Below are 17,486 nucleotides of genomic sequence, written 5' to 3' on the forward strand. Positions count from 1 at the left end.
AAGTACCTCAGTATTTTGTGTGGAATTTTTTTACCCGTCTTGTCGTTTAACTTGTATCTAGACTCCGTACATGTAAGGTAATTCTCCAATGTGGCGTTGTCCTTCCAAAATAAAGTACAATCATTCTTGCATGCATGAATGGCTTCATATCCCAAACCCAACTCACGTAAGAACTTTTTCGCTTCATAAAGGGTCCATGGAACATTTTCACCACACTTTGGTAGAATGTCTTTGAAAACTTGCATAACCATATCGAAAGATTTGTTGCTCAATTTATTGTACACCTTCACGTGAAGCATCTTAAGTACGAAGGACAAGATGGAGAACTTTTCACACTCTGGATATACTTGACGTTGAGCATCATCGAACAACTTCATGAACTTCAACAAATTGTGCCTCTCCGAACTAGTACGTTCTTCGCCGATATGATCATCCATGAGACCACTCATCTAAATCTCTTGTAACATGGTTGGAAGTTCATCCACATTTTCGTGATTGGTTGTCATTCCAGCTCGGCCGGTTTGAGTATCATCATTTCGCATAGTAAGATGAGCACGAAACATGGGAACACGTTCCCCGTGGTGGACCCAAGTTCGATAAGAACATGCGATTCCTCTTCGAATCAAGTGCAACCGTACAACATGTCGAGGTAATTTTGTGTCGTTCAAGCAATCAACACAAGGACAACGGATTTCATCCTGCGGCCCTAAATTCTTCGTAGCGAACTCAATAAATGACTGAACACCTTGTACATACTCTTTACTTTTTAGCCTATTTGTTGTCATCATCCAACTCTTGTCCATTATTGGAACAGTACACATCAAGCGAAGATGAACCTGGGAATGGACGGCAACTTGGAAAAATACTTTGTAATGGAAGAGAGCTTGAGTAAGTTTAGGGGTTCGATTAGCATTGCTTTTTGAAGTGAACAAAATAGTAATAACATATCTGGATGTTTTGCCCCTTTATGTCAATTGCATATAGTTGGCTAATTTCACTACTAACTTGGCATGTATTCACATGCAAATGTGACATGCATTCACAATTCTATGTGAAGTCATCTGAGAGGGAGAGAAATAATTCTAACCAAATTTAAAGAGAAATTAAATTTGATATTCAATATAAACTTTCGTTGAATAGATAACAGCAAATACATTTTGTAAACATAAATTTTATGAAAATCAGATGGGTAAAACAAAAGTAATGAAATTTTAAAGTTTTGAAACATTTAAAAAAATAGAGTAATTGGTGTATACTATTAACTTAAAATAGACTATTAACCAAAAAACAAAAGTAATGAGACCACTAATGTAAATCTCATGTAAATACACTATTAACTTCAAATAGTTAAAAAAGTCAACAAAATCTAACAATCAATTAGTAAAATCCAAAATTCAAACCCAACAACTACTACTAATTACATTGTACATTTGGTTTAGAATGTTCGAATGTGATATATTTAGATAGATTAGCACCCCTTTATGAGTTCTCCACTTTCTGATGGCTTTCGTGTTCTTCCAATAAGGGCATTTTGGTCTACAGCAGAGATGGCTCAAGCCTATTGAGGGCCTAGACAAAAAAAACATAGTTATAATATGGTTTGGTGCCTTACATTGGCCATGGCCATTTTATTATTGTCCCCATTCTATAGTAACATAGTGCAACTTCTTGTGCAACTTAGAATGTAAAGTTAGGTGCTTTCAGAATCAACGGTATGGTTGAAAGGGTACAGCTATCCCAGGAGATCAGAGAGATTATTTTTCATCTTTTTTCAACAAATTATGAGTAAAAGGACGACCATGTTCTTTAATCGTCATATTGACCAGATTATACTCTATTGTTTCTTTGGAGTTCCAAAGGTTTGCAGTAGAAAGATGTGAGAGTATTTAGGTTATTGATTAATCACACTTTGTAATCCTAATTTCTTATGTGGTGGCCTCAGATTTCTCAACTGAGGCTGACTTTTAAAGAAATTATTTTCAATTATAGAAAGCAACGACAGTGTAAACCTTAAGTTTTTCGTAGTGTGTTTCTTGATTGGTCATCAACACGCCGTGATGGGGTATGTGTTCATAATGTATATGTTTCTCCGTTGTGGTCATCGAAGGTAGTTCTTTATTTTTTGAAATTTATTCGTATGCAATAAAGCTTACGTCGTAATGGGGTATGTGTTCACAAGGGTATTTGGCCTCGATTATTCTAAAAAAAAAAAAAAAAATCTCTCGTCTCATATATACCAGATAATCACCGGGCTTAAGCATTTGAAGTATATGTAGTTTCTCATTTTACATATACAAGATAATATTTACTTCTGATGTTGAAACCTATAAATCCTAGCTAACTGGCATAACCCTATTGGTTAAATGCTAATTTTATCTTTGTCTTACTCTTCTTGAAATGTCTAGAGAGAAGTACTGAACTATCTGAGTTTTAAGTTAGACAATAATCTATGGGTCATGAAGAGTATAGACTACAAAAACAAACCAATTTGGATGTGTCTAATTGTTTTAAAAGGTGAATCCAGATAGTTTATAATTTTAAACTTGCAATTCTTTATAAAAAAAAAAATATTGATTTGAGGTGTTTCAAACGACAACTACCTAACCCAATTTAGATGCAGAGCTTAATCACATCACTTGTCTTTCGTCTCTTGAATAAAGAAAATCAAGATAGGGATTGGGATATAGAATGACACAAGAATTTGGACAGACGATGTCATAAAGTGGTCAGGGGCTTATTCTCAAGTGATTTGGTGGATAGGAATTGGGATAGGTGATCTCATACGATGATCATCAGGCTTATTCTCAACTGATTTGGTGGTTAGGATTCGAGTTAGGGGAGAGCAAGGTTCAATTTGGTTTGGTTTTGAAGTAAACTAATATCGAATTATTAGCTACGATTTTATGAAATTTGGAATCAAACCGAATCTTGAAAATATTGAAATAAAACCAAACTATGAAAACGAGATTCATTCTGAATTTGGAACTACGATTTCTATAAACAAGTCATCATGCACAATATAATCACAACATTCTCAAATATCAAACAATATATAATCATTTTACAAATAATAATTATTTGAATAATTGTTTAAAATTAGTGTTATCATTATATAAGAACACACTTGCAGGAGAAGAGGGTTAAGAACTTATTTGCAAGAGGAGGGTTAAAAACTTATGAATATATAAGTGATATTGATAAGATACTTAAGTGTATGACAAATAACAAATCACACCATCGGTAAGTAGGAGGCACCACACGAGACTCATGTTCATTAGTCCTGTGTGCCACTGCCACTGGCTTCTTACCTCTATGTTTGAAGCCTCGTCTAAACTTTTCTTGTTTGACTCCACATCGAGTCATCCTCACAAGTAGTGGCTGAGCCAACAAATTAAGATAGTTGGAACATTTTATAATTTTAATTTTTTTTTCGATGAATTTAGTGGCTGAGCCAAAAAAAAAAATGAATTTAGAAATTATGTAATACACAGGATTGAAGAGTTCAGAAATGGAGCATTTTCGCCGAAACAGAGGCACATTTAAATGATAGAAAAAGAATCCAAAATCGACAATCCAAATCCACAATCCAAATCCAAATCCACAATCCAAAATCCAAAATCCAAATCCACAATCCGCAATTTCAACCACACCCATTCACGAAATCAAAAAAAGCCCTAAAAATTTGTTTACGAAATAAATGGAAAATGAAAGGAAAAAAACATGTCAAACCCTACTTGCATCGTGAGAGAAGGGGATGGGAGAGACATCGAGAAACAGATAGAGCCAAATCGACAGAGAGGGAGAGAGACGACAGAAACATACCTGCGATGGTGATGATCGCCGGTGGTGATGATTGCCGATTTGCAGTGGTCGTGGTGGCGAGCGCCAGTGGCCTGCGATGGTTATGATCGCCGGTGGTGAGTGACGGATTTGGTATGGACGGGTTTGGTATGTTGATGTTGGTGTGTGAGACAAAAGAGAACAAAAAAGTGTGTGTGTGTAATATATATACTGGGCGCCAAAATTAATTATTTTCCCTCTAAATTTTTTTTGAAGATTTAGCGACTAAATGACTATTTGTCGCCAAAAAACCTTAACAGCGACAAACAATTGGTCGCCTAAAGATGCTTCTTTGGCTACTAAATTCAAAAATTCGTCGGCAATATTAAATATACAACGACTAACCCGGCTTTGGTCGTCAAAAAGTAATAAAAAATATGCCCATTTTTTGGCGACAAAAATGTTTAGTCGCAAAATGAAATTACACGGCGACAAAATCAAATTTTAGTAGCCTAAATTGGTAACAAACGCGACTAAAGGTAAATTTGGTCACCAATTATACTATATGGCGACTAAAATAATTTAGTAGCTAAAAGGTTCAATCAATGCCGACTAAAGCAGATTTTTAGTCGCACAATCTGGTGTTTTTGGCGACTAAAATTGGTTTGGTCGCCAATTTTAGTCACCAAACATGCATTTTCTTGTAGTGACAAGAAGGGAACCTGGGGTCTCTCTCTCTCACATATCGGTGCCTCTCTTCTCTCTTCTCTCCTCTTTTTTCATTAATTCTTCAATATGAAGGGCCCAGCTAAATTAAGTACCACAAAATGTCAAAAAATTGTAATCCCAATACTATTTTCACATATCCCAAAACATTTCACAAATTTCAATACAATTTTTACACACTTCTTCAACACTAACAACAGTTGTAACTTGTAAGGCTGTTTTAAGCATTTTCCATATATGAATGGTAATGAATTACATACCACAGTGTAAAACATGTATATCATACAATTTTTTAAACAAAATCACAATGGTTCATAATTTTTCTCACCACAATAATTTGTAATATTTTACTGTTCATAACATAATGACAATAAGAAAAAGTAATAATTAATTATTTTATAGTAAAAAAAATATTTTCAGGAGATTAGGTGTATTTAAATATAGTATATAAATAATAAAATAAGAAAATTGGAGGGGCCAAGTATAATCACATTATATAAACTTCATAAAACTTACCCCATAATATAACAAGGTTAAGTGAAACTTAGCAGGCCCTTCTCTCTATGTCTCTTTCTCAATTTTCTGGCTCACATTTTCCAGTAGACCCTGCTACTACAGGATTACATGACTCTATCCTAAATTGACATTTTCCAGTAGGCCCTTTTAGTAATGATCAAACAGTGCTTATGCTGTATCCTTGTGGAGTACCATTTGTGGTGGCGTATGGAAAGTTATGGAAAGTTAGAACTAATACAGAGACTCAAGATTTAGATATTTTCATTCATTGATAGCTCTCTCACAAACATTACAATTCTCTCAAGATAGTATCTATATATAGAAGCCTAATACAATCTTCTAAAATCTCTAATAGATTTGCATATCACAAGTTAGTTATAACTGCCATATCTTTCAGCACACTTGGATTACATAACTACTTTTGCAACTGTGGCTGAAGTGTGACTTGCTTCTGCAACTGTGGCTAAAGTGTGGATGGAGCTGAAGCTGAAGCTGAGACTGCAGCTGAACTATGTTCAATCCTTGTTGGCTCAGTAGTCTCAACATTCCCCTGCAAGTTGATGGGCTGCTCAAAGACCATGAGCTTGTCCTTGAGATACTGAAACCTTGAAACAGACAAAGGCTTGGTAAACAAATCAGCTAGTTGATCAACAGTAAGAATGTACTGAATAACAAACTGTTTAGCCAAAATTTTATCTCGCACAAAATGACAATCGATTTCGATATGCTTGGAGCGAGAATGAAATACGGGGTTGGAAGCCAAAGCCATTGCAAATAGATTATCACACCAAAGCACAGGTGTGGTAGGCGAAGAGATACCCATTTTAGTGAGTAACATGACAATCGAACTAAGCTCAGCAGCAGTATGTGCTAAAGCATGATATTCTGCTTCAGTTGAAGATTTGGACGCAGTGGCCTGTTTCTTGGTAGACCAAGACACCAGATTAGCTCCCAAAAACACACAATAACCTGAGTTAGACTTTCTATCATGAATATCACCAGCCCAATTAGCATCTGAAAACCCATGAAGATCAAATGAATTGGGAGTAAAATGCAATCCATGAGGGAGAGTACCCTGCACAAATCTGAAAATCCGTTTAACAGCAGCAAGTGACCCACTGTAGGAGCATGCATGTGCTGACATGCTTGATTGACAACCAAAGATAGTTCAGGTCTAGTAATTGTAAGGTATTGTAAGGCTCCAACAAGACTCCTATAAAGAGCAGGATTATCAAATGGAAGAGAAGCATTTGGAGGAGTGTTGGGCTTGACAGATATAGGAGAGGAACAAGGTTTACAAGCAGAGAGACCTACTTTCAAAAGGACGTCCTTGGCATATTTTTACTGGGCGAGAAAATACCCTGTACTGGTAGACTAAATAGATATGCAAAGGAAATAGGAAATATTCCCTAATTCGTTCATAGAAAAAGCATTATGCATGTGAGTGATAAGATGCTGAATATGGACAAAATTATTTCCAGTAATTAAGATATCATCAACATAGATGAGTAAGTTAGTGACTGAGGTGGAAGTTCTCTGAATGAAGAGAGAGGAATCACATTTACTATTGACAAAACCTTGGGAGAGTAAGAAGGTAGAAAAGGTGGAATACCATGCCCTTGGAGCTTGTTCGAGACCATATAAGGCTTTGTGAAGCTTGCAAACATGAGTAGGGAAGGAAATGTCCACAAACCCTAGAGGTTGAAGCATAAACACCTCTTCATCAAGAATGCCATGAAGAAAAGCATTGGAAATATCCAATTGCTTAAGAGACCAGTTATGATGAAGAGCAAGGCAAAGCAAAACTCGAATAGTAAGTTGCTTAGCTACGGGGCTAAAAGTTTCATGAAAATCAAGTCCTCGTTGTAAGTACCATTTGGCCACTAATCGAGCTTTATATCATGCAATAGATCCATCGGAGTTCCTTTTCACCTTGAAGACCCATTTACATCCAATAGCAATTTTATTAGATGGAAGAGAAACTAAGGACCAAGTGTGTTGTTTTTGCAAGGCGTGAAATTTTTCAAGCATAGCCTTATGCCAGATGGGCGAGAGTAAGGCCTCTTTGTAGGAAGGTGGTTCTGAGTCTAAAAAAGAAGCAACAAACTTAGCAGTAGCTAAACAATGAGGAGATGCAACAAATTTGGATCTAGTGATCATAGGATGGATATTAGAGGAAGTAGAAGGTAACGGAGGTAACTGGATGGCAATAGATTGAATAGGAATGAGAGACACTGGAGGAGAAGAAACCAAGGGAAGAGAAGAACTAGAAGTGGCTGAATTGAGAGACTGAGAAGGAGTAGAGAAATCCCGATTCTGTGCCTGATTCTGATGATTCTGTGGCTGAAAGAAATGTTGATTCTGTGTTTGAGAAGCAGACAGTTGGGCCTGAACCTGGGGCTGTACTGGAGAAATATGAGAAGAAGAATGTGCTGGTGAGGATGAAGGCCAGAAAAAGGAATGTAAATGAGAAATAGAAGTAGTAGGTGAAGAGGAGGAAGCAAAAGGAAAGATATGCTCATGAAAGAAAACATGTCTAGAGAGATAAACTTTTCCTGATTTAGGATCAAGACACCAGTAGCCTTTAGCAAAAGGATGATAGCCAAGAAAGACACATAGATTTGGGTTGAAGTTTAGTAGACTGATAAGGCTTGAGCCAAGGAAAGCATTGACAGCCAAAAGTTCTAAAATAGGAGTAGTCTAGAATGGATTTAAAAAGAACTTCAAATGGAGATTTGTGATTAAGATTGGAGGATGGCAGTCTGTTAATAAGAAAGGTAGCAATAGCTATGGCATCAAACCAGTAGTGCAAAGGTACAAAAGAATGATGAAGAAGAGTTGTAGCTGTCTTAGTGATATGTATGTGCTTTATCTCAGCAATACCATTCTGATAGGAAGTATAGGGACAAGAATGTTGATGAATAATTCCATGAGTAGTCAAATATGTTTTCATTTTGGATGTAAAATATTCTGAGCCTCCATCAGTTCGTAAAATATGCAAAGTAGTGGCAAACTGATTTTCAACATAAGCCTTAAACTCCATGAATTTAGCACATGCTTCACTCTTATAAGCCAAAGGATAAAGCCAATTAAACCTACTAAAATCATCAACAAACAGGACATAATACTTGTAACCAGAACTAGAAGCATATGGGCCCCAAGCATCACTATGGATGAGGGAAAGTGGTGTATTTACAGTAGAATTGGACAGATGAAAAGGAAGCTTATGACTCTTAGCTACACAACAGTCAGTACAATCAGAAGTGCTAGACTTATGATCAGACTTAGAAACATACAAGTTAGGTATGAGATGATGCAACTTTATTACAGATGGATGGCCTAATCTATTGTTCCAAATAGAAGTAGAAACATGTACAGCAGCATGAGAAGAACTGAGATGAGCATGCAACATAGGAGGTGAGATGGCAGCAGCAGAAAGAGATGGATGAAAATGGTATAAGCCATTGATATTAGAACCTTGATAGAGAATTTTCTTCGAAGCCTTGTCCTGAACCACAAATGTAGAATCATCAAAAGTAATGGAACAATTATTATCTTTGGCTAATTTGTGAACAGAAACAAGATTAGAGGAAATAGAAGGAGTATGTAAAACATTGTTTAGTCGGAAAGAAAAATGAGGTGTAGGAAGTAATCCTTTACCAGTGTCATGTAAAGGAACTTTATTACCATCACCAATTGTTATTTGATCAGATCTGTGATAAGGATGAGAAGAACTGAGATTGTTCAAATTAGGTGTAATATGCTCAGTGGCTGCAGAGTCGAGGTACCAAGGGGCTGAAGAGAAAGAAGCTGTATGAGAGGAAGCAACAAAGGCCTTTGAATTGTTCTATGTAGAAGTGGTAGATTGACACTGTGGATCCATTCTATACTAGCAATCTAAAGCTACGTGATCATGGCCTCCACAAATTTGACAGGTCAGAGAAGAACCAGATCGACCTCTTCCTCGAAATCAACCACGGCCAGCATGATTCCTAGGATAACTAGAAGGATAGGAAGAACCAGAGAAATTTTGATTCTGATTCTGTGAATGACTATTTTGAGATCCATTTGATCCATATGAGTGACCTCCTCGTCCTCTTCTAGAATATCTTCCTTGAGATCCAGAACCTCGATAGGTATAATTCGAAGAACCTCGAACAGAAGAGAAGGCCACAGTAGGGTCAGTATGATCTTTGTGGTGTTTAAACTCAACATGTATGGCTTCAGAAAGAAGCAGAGAACTCAGTTCATCCATTGAAATGGATTATGAACGAGCTCTAATTGTCGTCTTAAATGCATCATATTTTTTAGGAAGTCCGTTCAAGATCAGAAGCACGAGATCTTCATTATCAATGAATGCAGAGGCAAGAGCTAACTGACTAACCAACTCTTTGAATTTTGTGAGATATGCCTCCATGGAATCAGTTTTCTTGGTAACACTGTTCAGTTTGTTCTTGAGTTGATGCACATGAAATCGAGAAAGTGCAGTAAACCTTTTGTGCAAAGCACTCCAAACCTCAGAACAACTATGGAAATGAAGAACTGTGGAATAGATTGCAGGTGATAAAGTTGCAGTTATGCAACTAAGAAGATGTGCATCTACAAGTTTCCATTGGAAATAGGCAGGATTATCAACATCTGATCTAGAATCATCTTTGATTGTGATGGATGGACAAGGTGAAGTACCATAAACAATTCCAAGTAAATCAGTAGCTTTGAAAATATTCTGAGTTTGATTTTTCCAAATCAGAAAATTTGAAGCATCAAGTTTGACATTGATAAACGAAGACAGATTTTATATTAGAAGAGAAAGATTAGAAGGAATTAAAGACATTGAATTAACTAGAATAGGAAGATGAATTAGATTTGAACACAGATGAGGATCAACTCGCAAGAGATTGAAGCTCTGATACCATGTGGAAAGTTATGGAAAGTTAGAACTCAATACAGAGACTCAAGATTTAGATATTTTCATTCATTGATAGCTCTCTCACACACATTACAATTCTCTCAAGATAGTATCTATATATAGAAGCCTAATACATTCTTCTAGAATCTCTAACAGATTTGCATATCACAAGTTAGTTATAACTGCCATATCTTTCAGCACACGTCAATTGCATGACTACTTTTGCAACTGTGGCTTGCTTCTGCAACTGTGGCTGAAATGTAGATGGAGCTGAAGCTGAAGCTGAGACTGCAGCTGAACTATGCTCAGTCCTTGTTGGCTCAGTAGTCTCAACATGGCAGACTCAGAAATTGTTATTTAGATTTTAGAGGGGACAAAGTAAAATTATTTAGATTTTGGAGGGACCAAAATATTATCCTTTCATAAGTATTCAAAATTGCATGGAACTAACCCAATTTTTCCACTACCAAGTATGATCATATTTTATGTTTAATTAATTTTGTTAAAGGTTCTCATTTTCAATCAATTTGTTCTAGCACGAAGATAAATCCAACTGTTAAGCTAAAGCTCAAGAAGAACTTTTTTCTATTAATACCTTTCTCTGTTATTAGAATCTTACGATTCGCGATTCGATTCTCAATTTTTGAAAAATCGATACGAATCTATGGGTGAATCTATTTTGGAAGTGAATCTCTAGTGAATCGTACGATTCACAATCGATTCACAATTTGATTCACTTTTTACGATTCATGCAATTTTTGAAATTATTGTATCCGACATATTTTCGACTTTTTTTTTCTCCATCTTTTTAGTGAAAATGACATAATACAGCTTCTAATGGCATTTAATACCAAAATAACCAACATATATATACATGATTTTTTGTTATTTTAGTGATCATGGAGTTTTTAATAGGATCCAATTAGATTCAATTAGACCCAACATATTTTTAACCTTTTTTTCTCATTTTTTTCCCCTTTAAAAAAGCACAATATATCTTCTAAAGATATTCAAGATTAAAGTTACACTAGAATTATCTAGGGTAAATTACAAATACACCACTTGAAGTTTGCTTAAAATACAGATCGTCCCATGTGATTTGAAAAATTACAAATACACTCTTATTAGAATTTTTTATTTAACAAAATTAACTAAAAAAATGAAATTCAGAATTGCTATCCTTTACAATAATAAAATTACCTAAATTATTAATTGAAACATGTTTTTAACATCATTAAAAACTATTAATTAACTTGATAATTTATTAATAAAAGGGATGATTTGTTATGAAATTAGAAATCTCAGGGAGTGGAATGTAATTTTCAAAACTATATGGGGCGATTCGTATTTTAATCAAATATCAAGGGGTGTATTTGTAATTTACCCAATTATCTATTGTTATTTTATTAAATTGAATATAATTGAATATTACATGTGTGAGATTAGTTATAACTTTTAAAATATTTTAGGTTTTAAAAAAAAAGATTTGAAATAATTCTTTCTTATTATTTACTTACTGTTACTTAAAAAAGTACATATGCTTATTGTCCAAATATTAATATCGTTATTAATTATTATTACTTTGAAAATTGATAGTTTGTCTATTTGGTTATTATCTTTATTAAGAATGGTTAATAAGAAATATCTATAAAAAAAAGAAAAGAAAAAAGGTAAGATAGTAATCTTACATAGGAACTTTTGTTAATTTTTTACCTATTAAACTACGTGATTATCATTCAAAATAACATTTTCATTGATTTAAGTCTAAATATTTTATATTCATAAGATATATTTAACATTTAAATGTGCAGATATAAGTTTTTAAGTAATTTAGAAAAATGACCAAATCTTTATGATTCACGATTTGATTCAATTCGCGATTCGGTACAAGACTATTTCAATTCATGATACGAATCTCGATTTGACAACTATGGTACCTTTACTTAAGCCACTGCATCAAGTTTTAGTTATTACCAAAAATATGCATTACTATCAGGTTATATATGAGAGAGAATGCAATAGCATGTCGTAGCTTATTTAGCATAAGTTCATGTGATATGATGGACCCAACCAATAAGAGAATTGAAATCGATGAAATGATACAGTGTCTTAACAAGTTTGGCATACCTAAGGTCCTAACAAGATACATATCCTGCAGCTGATCCAGCCAAGACTAAATGTGAACTAGGGTTGAAACACAAGATCCTTACGCCTATCATGAGATAAGAAACAAGTTCATGTTTTATTAACTGCAAGATACAATGCCGCAACAAATTCTAGAGAGAGAGACAGAAGAAAAATCTAGCTACTGCAAATATCAAATGAAAGCAATATACTAAAGAAATACACCATATTAAAATGCAAATTGTTAAAAACCTTTTACCTTTTCACAGTATGAAGAATACTCAATTTAACAAGGACAGAAGTGTATATGATCAAAGTTTCAGAGAGCCATTTATCAAATTAAAATACATAAGAGGTAACCAATAAATCATAGTCCTTACACAATTCCATTCGAGGAACATGTTAGTAGTGCCCTTACTGGTGTTAGAGATCGAAAAAATCATTGTTCAACTTGCACAGACATGTCTCCAAGCCAAAAAGGAAAATGAAAAGATGAGTCAAAATGTAGCTCAAAATGAGTAATTGCATGGTATCTCTTATTTCCATATTAACCACCATCTCTATACTGCTATAGTCACTACAAGAATTTTCACTTTTGGCGACTAAATTTTTAGTCGCCAAAAGTCAGTTTTTAGTCGCCAAAAGGCTTTAGCGACTAAATTTTTTGGTTGCAGAATTAGCAGCCAAAGAGTAGTCGGGAAAGCTAATTGGTGACTAAACTTATTTTAATCGCCAAATGTATTTATTTGCCGACTAAATATTTAGTCGCCAAAAGGTTGAAAAAAAATTAAATAAACATTTTCGGTGACCAATTTTTTTGTCACCAAAAGCCTTAATATTGTTAACTGCCAAAGATTTAGTTGCGGAAAATGTTTTTAGCTACTAAATATGTTAGTCGCCTAAAGTAAATACTAGTGTTTTGGCTACTAAAATTTTAATCGCCTAAAGTCAATTTTTTTTGGCTACTTAAATTTTAGTCGGCAAATAGTTTTTGTTTGGGCTACTAAAAATTTAGTCGCCTAAAGTCAAATTTTTTTGGCTACTAAAATTTTAGTCGGTAAATATTTTTTGTTTTGGGCTACTAAAAATTTAGTCGCCTAAACTCCCACATTTTTGGCTACTAAAATTTTAGTCGGCAAAAGTGTTTTTATTCTTCATTTTTTGTTTTTATCTACGAATTATCTTAGTCTCCAAATATTTGATTTTCTTTTGGTTACAAAACTTTTAGTCACCAAATGTTTGATTTTCTTTCGGCTACAAAACGTTTAGTCACCAAATGTTTGATTTTTTTTTTTTTTTGCTACAAAACTTTTAGTCGCCAAAAACATGTTATTATGTTTTATTGCAAATTTTATAATTTGTCCATAACCTATCTATATTCCATGCAACCTGTAATACATATATAAATAAAATGATACATATACTGTCAATCATTCCACAATCTGCATCCATATACAAAAAATAAATAACTTTAACTGTCAAATTACATACAAACCAACTATTGTCCAAACTAAAATAATAATTCCATACAAAATATAGAATCATACAAAAATCAAAGCCTTCCATATACAAAAATTACATTTACTACCATGTAAAATGACCATTTGGCATGGTACAAATTACCATCGTAATATGTACCACGACAAAAGGTGATGTATGTACCAAGACAAAAAGTACATCTATGTACCACGACAAAAAATCATATATATGTACGGCCACAAAAGGTGATCTATGTAACATGCCAGTAATTATCTGTTGGCTGCAAAAAGTTTTCTGTATCAGTAATAGGGAACTGCACAAAAGCTGGGGACGGCAAAAGTATTATATTAGTTCTATACAAAAGTGAAATTTCTTCTCCATACACCCAAATATTACTTTGAAAGTCTACGCAACAAAGTCATCTACAAAAAACAAAAAAAAAAAAAAATTAGAATTGAACCCAAAAATGCCCAACTTCATGAATGAATTTGGCAACAAGTGACAAATAACATATCAAAGAAGTAACCTTCCATGATGAATCAATTATCAGTATTTCTAAAGTCTTTTGTTATAAGAAGCATTGTTAAATGCAGAACAATCATTACTAAATCTGTCATTACTAACATAAAGCTAATGCAACAATCTTCTATTTGTATACAACGTGTATCCAAATTCTGTGGCTAAACCAATATCAAAGCCCAATGTGAATAGAAGTATTATTTTTACCAACTTCCTCATTAATTGTTTGCAAAAGGCACCTGAATCATTAGATTGGATACAAAACTATCCCTACTTTTTAATATCTGACAGTGCCATTTCATTCAGGATATTAGAACATGTAAGAAAAATAATAACAAAAATAAAGTTCAATCACAGAAGGAAATATGTAGATATGTATGTTGAGACACTTATAAATGGTTCATCAAAGAAAGAATACGGGATATCTCATGAAGCACATGGTCTCAGAAACACCATTTAGAGTTTGATACTTGTATGAAAGCTTAAATATAATACAACACACTTGTATACGTCAAGGAAATTAATATAATATAACAAGGCGTATTCGGCTGTTTTGACATTTTGCCCTCGAAACGTCATTTTTTGACTAAGTTTTGGGCGTATTTGGCTACGGGTCTGGATTACATTCCTTCAGTTGTCACAAGTCAATTTGTCATGGGGAAGTTGCCCGTGAGAGTCACACGGTGGTTCAGGGGCTGTTTTGAATTTTCGTCCCCGAAACGTCCATTTCGACTAAGTTTTGAGCGTATTCGGCTCTAACTCCCAACCTACGGGTCTGAATAACATTCCATCAATTCTCACAAGTCCTATTTGTCATGGGGAAATTGCCTGTGAGAGTCACACGATGGTTCGGGGGCTGTTTTGAATTTTGCCCCTAAAATGCCCTTTTTTGACTAAGTTTTGGACGTATTCGGCTCTAACTCCCAACTTACGAGTCCGAATAACATTCCGTCGATTGTCACAAGTCCTATTTGTCATGGAAAAGCTACCCGTGAGAGTAACTCGGTGGTTCGAGGGCTGTTTTGAATTTTCACTGTCGAAATATCCCTTTTCGCATAAATTTTGAGCGTATTAAGCTCTAACTCCCAACCTACGGGTCCGAATAACATTCTGTCAGTCGTCACAAGTCCTATTTGTCATGGGGAGGCTGCTCGTGTGAGTCAAATGAAGGTTGGGGGCTGTTTTGAATTTACGCCCATGAAACACCCATTTTCGACTAAGTTTTGGGCATATTCGGCACGAACTCCCAACCTGCGGGTCCGAATAACATTCCATCTGTTGTCACAACTCCTATTTGTCGTGGAAAGCTGCCGGCGAGAGTCACATAGTGGTTCGGGGACTGTTTTGAATTTTTGCCCTCGAAACGCCCTCGAAATGCCTTTTTTCGATGAAATTTTGGGCGTATTCATCTCTAACTCCCAACCTACGGGTTCGAATAACATTCCGCCAGTTGTCACAAGTCCTATTTGTCATAGGGAAGCTGCGCGTGAGAGTCACATGGAGGTTCGGGGGCTGTTTTGAATTTTCGCCACAGAAATGCCATTTTCCAGCTAAGTTTTGGGCGTATTAGGCTCTAACTCCCAACCTACAGTTCGAATAACATTCCATCAGTTGTCACAAGTCCTCTTTGTAATGGGGAAGCTGCCTGTGAGAGTCACACGGTGGTTCAGGGGCTGTTTTGAATTTTCACTCCTGAAACGCCCTTTTTCCACTTTATTTTGGGCGTATTTGGCACTAACTCCAAACCTACGGGTCCGAATAACATTCTGTCAGTTGTCACAAGTCATATTTGTCATAGAGAAGCTGCCCATGAGAGTCACACGGTAGTTCGGGGGCTGTTTTACATTTTCACCCTCGAAACGCTATTTTTCAATTAAGTTTTGAGCGTATTCGGCTCTAACTCCCAACCTACAGGTTCGAATAACATTCCCGTGAGAGTCACATGAGGTTCGGGGGCTGTTTTGAATTTTGGCCTCCGAAACGTCCTTTTCCGAGTTAGTTTTGGGCGTATTCGGTTCTAACTACCAACCTACGGGCCGAATAACATTCCATCAGTTGTCACAAGTCTTATTTATCATGGGGAAGCTGCCTTTAGAGTCACATGGTTGTTCAGGGGATGTTTTCAATTTTCACCCCCGAAATGCCCTTTTTCGACTAAATTTTGGATGTATCCAGCTCTAACTGCCAACCTACGCGTCCGAATAACATTCTGTTAGTTGTCACAAGTCCTATTTGTAATGGGAAAGTGGCCGGTGGGAGTAAGAAGGTGGTTCGCAGGCTGTTTTAAATTTTCGCCCCCGAAACGGTCTTTTTCGACTAAGTTTTGGGCGTATTCGACTCTAACTCCCAACCTACGGGTCCAAATAACATTCCATCAGTTGTCACAAGTCCTATTTGTCATGGGGAAGCTGCCTGTGAGAGTAACACAGTGGTTTTGGGGCTATTTTGAATTTTTGCCCCTAAAACGTCCTTTTTCGACAATGTTCTGGGCATATTCGGCTCTAACTCCGAACCCACGGGTCCGAATAACATTCCGCCAGTTGTCACAAGTCCTATTTGTCATGGGGAAGATGCTCGTGAGAGTCACATGGTGGTTCGGGGGTTGTTGTGGATTTTCACCCTTGAAACGGCCTTTTTTCACTCAGTTTTGGGCGTATTCGACTTTAACTCCCAACCTACGGGTCTGAATAACATTTTGTCAGTTGTCACAAGTCCTATTTGTTATGGGGAAGCGGCTCGTGGGAGTAAGAAGGTGGTTCGGAGGCTATTTTAAATTTTCGCACCCGAAACGCCCTTTTTTGACTAAGTTTTGGGCGTATTCGGCTCTAACTCCCAACCTACAGGTCCGAATAACATTCCGTCAGTTGTCACAAGTTCTATTTGTCATAGGGAAGCTGCCTATGAGAGTAACACAGTGGTTCGGGGGCTGTTTTGAATTTTCTCCCCTAAAACGTCCTTTTTTTATTATGTTTTGGGCGTATTCGGCTTGAACTCCTAACCCACGGGTCCGAATAACATTCCGTCTATTGTTACAAGTCCTATTTGTCATGGGGAAGGTGCTCGTGAGAGTCACATAGTGGTTCGGGGGCTGTTTTGAATTTTCGCCCCTGAAACGACCTTTTTTAACTCAGTTTTGGGCGTATTCGACTCTAACTCCAAACCTATGGGTCTGAATATCATTTTGTCAGTTGTCACAAGTCCTATTTGTCAGGGGGAAGCTTCCCGTGAGAGTCACGCAGAGGTCCGAGAGCTGTTTTGAATTTTCTCCCCCAAAACGCCCTTTTTCAACTAAGTTTTGGGTGTACTCGGCTCTAACTCCCAACCTACAGGTCAGAATAACATTCTGTCAGTTGTCACAAGTCGTATTTTTCATGGGAAGCTTCCCGTGAGAGTGAAATGGTGGTTCGGGGGCCCTTTTGAAATTTTGCCCCCA

At 36.0% G+C, this 17,486-nt stretch overlaps 1 pseudogene; it reads right to left on the reverse strand.

Annotated features, from left to right (window-relative positions):
- The window catches only part of LOC145819125 (F-box/WD-40 repeat-containing protein At3g52030-like), a 237,481-nt pseudogene that overhangs the window by 17,967 nt on the left and 202,028 nt on the right, over positions 1 to 17,486 (reverse strand).

Source organism: Camellia sinensis, chromosome 2, assembly GCF_055761805.1.
Source record: "Camellia sinensis isolate YWXY chromosome 2, ASM5576180v1, whole genome shotgun sequence".
In the NCBI taxonomy this organism is placed as follows: Eukaryota; Viridiplantae; Streptophyta; class Magnoliopsida; order Ericales; family Theaceae; genus Camellia; species Camellia sinensis.